Below are 4403 nucleotides of genomic sequence, written 5' to 3' on the forward strand. Positions count from 1 at the left end.
CATTGTTTATTTATAAAGTATTTTCTTTTTATGTTATAGACATAGTTTAACATCTTTTGTAACATCTGAGGGTAAAAAACTTATGTCAAATATTTGTGTTGACTGGATGCGTCATTTATATTTTATATTGTTTGTTGATATGTTTTCCACCCGTGTGTAACACGGTTATTATCCTAGTATATATATATATATATATAGGGGAGGGATATTTTGAGAACCATGTTGAGTTTTAAGAAATTAATAACTCAATTCTAGGCCACACATTTAATTAAATGGATTGGAATATGTGGTTGAGATTAAATCTGGCAAAAAAGTCAAAGTATGAGAGAGAATAAATATGTAAGTGGTTACACTAACTTTTACGTCCGTTACACATGTGTAAAAAGTCGACTCGGTGCGTAAAAAATTCGGTAATTTTTTTACGTGTATGTAACTTACATATATTATGCATGTGTAAAAAAAATTCGAAAAAAAAATCGTTACACTAAGTTCTTTCGAGTTCTTAAAACACAAAGGGTTCTTAATTGAAATATCCCCTATATATATATATATATCAAGTTTATCAAGTTTTGTTAATATTTTTTATATTCGTCAAATTTTATTGAGCTCGTTAAATCGACCCGATTTGTCGTTTACGCGTATTCTTGTGTAACAGCCCAGCTATCACCGCACCATAATATTGTCTGCTTTGGCCGGGACGTACCACCATCGCCTCACGGATTTGATTTTGGTTACTCAGACTTCCCAGGAGGTCACCCACCTGATACTACTTCCACCTGAGCACGCTTAACTGTGGAATTCTCCTCTTATCCACTACCATTAAGCGCCCAAAACGCGTTATGATAGGGAAGGTATCCATCTTTTTATAAAGAAGACTTAGTTCTCCTCTCCAACCGATGTGGGATGTCACAATCCACAGTTAAGCGTGCTCAGGTGGAAGTAGGTGCAGGATGGGTGACCTCCTGGGAAGTCTTCACCTGAGCAACCAAAAGCAAATCCGTGAGACAATAGTGGTACGTCCCGGCCAAAGCGGACAATATTATGGTGCGTCGGTAGCTGGGCTGTTACAGATGATATCAGAGCTAGGGCCGGACCGATAGTGCCAGGTCCTGTGTGGACGTTGGACCCCTAAGGGGGTGGATTATGACATCCCACATCGGTTGGGGAGGAGAACTAAGTCTTCTTTATAAAAAGGTGGATACATTCCCCATTATAACCCGTTTTGGGCGCTTAATGGTAGTGGATGAGATGAGAACTCAACTTTTAAGCGTGCTCAGGTGGGAGTAGTATCAGGATAGGTGACCTCCTGGGAAGTCTTCACCTGAGCAACCAAAAGCAAATCCGTGAGGCGATGGTGGTTAATAAAGTTGAACAGTTCGTAACTAAGCTGACTTGTTCGTACGCTTCCTTTTCATTTTATTCAATTCTTGAAACTCTATAATTTAAAGTGGTTAATAAAGTTAAACAGTTCGTAACTAAGCGGGTGTTATATACTAAATATCCAAGTATATTATTTTTTATTACACTTTTAACATATTCAATGTTCAAAGACAAATTTGTAACAAAACTTTAATTTCAGTTTCAACACAACAGGAAACTTGAGGTACCTGAATTGTAAGTTATTTAAAATATAATAAATTAATCAAAAACCAACCCAGCCCACCGCAATACCCGGTTTTCCGACCACCTGGCCGCCGGCTCCGGGCGATGCCTATTAACCCCGTAAAAATCTTTCTTTGACCAATTAACCCGTTGTAACATGATTAGACCTTGTTAATAAACGATAATCAGTACATTAATTATATTATAACGCCCTAAACCCGTCATTCTAGCCGTAAGCATCGCTGGAACCGCCGGCCTATAATAATCGCATTAACATTGAATTAACGAGCCTAAGTTTCAATTAGTAGTATAAATAGGACCTCCAAATCAAGCTAAACTCGTACAAAACATCAAAATAACATAAATCACTCTCTGTAAATCATAATCATTCATACAAGACCGTCTCCGGCCAAACCTTGGTTCGCCGCCAAATAGTAACATTTACAGGTAAGTGTTATATGGTTTTGATTAGTTTTGAGCCGATAAACGAAACCCCTAACATTAATTAAACAAACTTGGAGCAGATTCAAAGAATTTAGAAATTATGGTTCATAGGAAAGATAATGAACATGTATGTTTAGATAAATATAATTGGTTCTATTCATAAACAAAAAAACAATATCGTCTGATGGTTAATTATGGTTGTTGATAATCCTTAGACCCGGGTTCGAATCCGAGTTAATGCAACACTTTTCTTTTATTTTTAAAATCTTTTATATATATATATATATATATGGGTGGGATCTAGTGAAAACTCCTCTTAAAGAGAAAACTTAAAAACTCCTAAAAACTATTTTTAACTTTTAAAAAATAAATTTTTGAAGTTTCTTTTTTTTCCATTATTCTTATATGTTGTTATTGGTTCCAAAAAAAAAAACCTTTTCGGTAACCTCGTTGGTATAATGCATGTGTAATAGTGTGCATTGCATATATGCAAAAGTGTTTGTATTGCATAGAATACAACACTATTGCATATATTTGATACACACTATTGTATATATGCAATATAAGACTAATACACACATCGAATACACATTAGTACGTATGTGTAATACAACATTAACGCACATGTGCACCACATCGAATTTTATTTTATTATTATTTTTTCAATATAATACAACACTACCACACATATACAATACACAAATATTGAATACATGCAATTAAACACTATTAAACTCACAAATACATAGTAATACACATGTGTAATACAACGTTATCGCACAGTAATACGTATGTGCATTACAGCGGGTTTTTTTTTATTTTTTTTTTCGAGCAAAGGGTAAGAAAATATAAGAATAATGGCAAAAACAGAAATTTGAAAATATTTTTTTATTTTTAATTAAAAATAATTATATAAGAGTTTTTAAGTTTTCTCTCTAAATATAAGTTTTCTTTTGATCATCTTCCTATATATATATATATATATAGGATTAAGTTCACTTCAGAAGTATTTTAGAGAGAGAAGTGCGAGAAGTCATTACAACCAATCATAATTTTTCTTTTATTCTTATTTTATTTTAATAGATGGGGGTATTTTAGTACAAGTTTTCCCCCGTGTATAGAAAGTAACAAATCTTTGGGATAAGTTACACATATTTTTGTTTTTAATCTAAATACTTTTATAATATAACTAGTTCTATCTATCATAAAAAGAAGTTTGACCAGTTCAAAAAATATAACTAATAAATTAATTTTTGTTTTCAATTGTTTGTTTTTTTTATTTTTAATTTATGATTAATTCATTTGTCATAACTTTTCTAAGTTAACCAAATCTAGGAAGATTTCAATTTTTACCGAATTCGTAAAACCACCTACATAGTATGCAATTGATCCCACACACAATAAAATTTACACATACACAATTCAAAATATCGTATACAAATATACTAACACAAGATAAAATTTACACGTACACAATTCGAAATATCACCTCACTGTACATATATAAAACTACACACGATAAAATTTACATATACAAAATTCGAAATACCACCTACACAGTACATATATGAACCTACACATAATATAATTTAAACATACACAATTTGAAATATCACATATATGAACCTACGCAGATCATAATGTTAACCTACATATACAAAACTACTTCATGTTATAGCCTACCCATTTGTATTTAACTACACATATTACAATATTAACATACACAAACAAAAGTTGTATATACAATTAATAGCATTAAATTAAACTTGTAAAATATTCTCAATGTATGAAAAATATCATGTTTTTTAATTTTAACTATTTTTTAATAAATCTTTTTATGTGTAGTCAAATACGATTTATGTGTCGGTAAATATGAGTTATGTGTAGGTAAATATTAGTTTCTTGTTGGTTCAAATAAAAGAAATCAAAAATCTATGTAGGTGAAAATAAGTTACGTGTTGGTGAACACAAGTTACGTGTAGATGAATATAAATTAACTAACCATTTGTATAAATAAGCATGAGTTATGTTTAGATTATTATGTTACTTGTGTAGATGAAATTATTACCATTTACTTGCATATATATTTTTTTTCATATGCATATAAAAAATAATTTAAATGAATATTATGCAACTGTGAATGTAAAAAATTGATCATGAAGATATTCATTAAAATTTTTCTTAGAAGATGTATTTTATGTAAAAGCCAATTTATTTTTTCTAAAAATTTGTAACCTTCTAAGATAATTAATGTGGAGAACAATTTAGGAGTTGGGAAATTAATGCTTTGAAACAACCAGAAGGGAGACCAAATACTCTTTTATCATAAATATGTGGTATATTATTTTTCTCTTAAT

Source organism: Bidens hawaiensis, unplaced genomic scaffold (assembly GCF_021521415.1).
Source record: "Bidens hawaiensis isolate Kalapana, Puna unplaced genomic scaffold, B.hawaiensis_p1.1 tig00011733_1, whole genome shotgun sequence".
NCBI lineage: Eukaryota > Viridiplantae > Streptophyta > Magnoliopsida > Asterales > Asteraceae > Bidens > Bidens hawaiensis.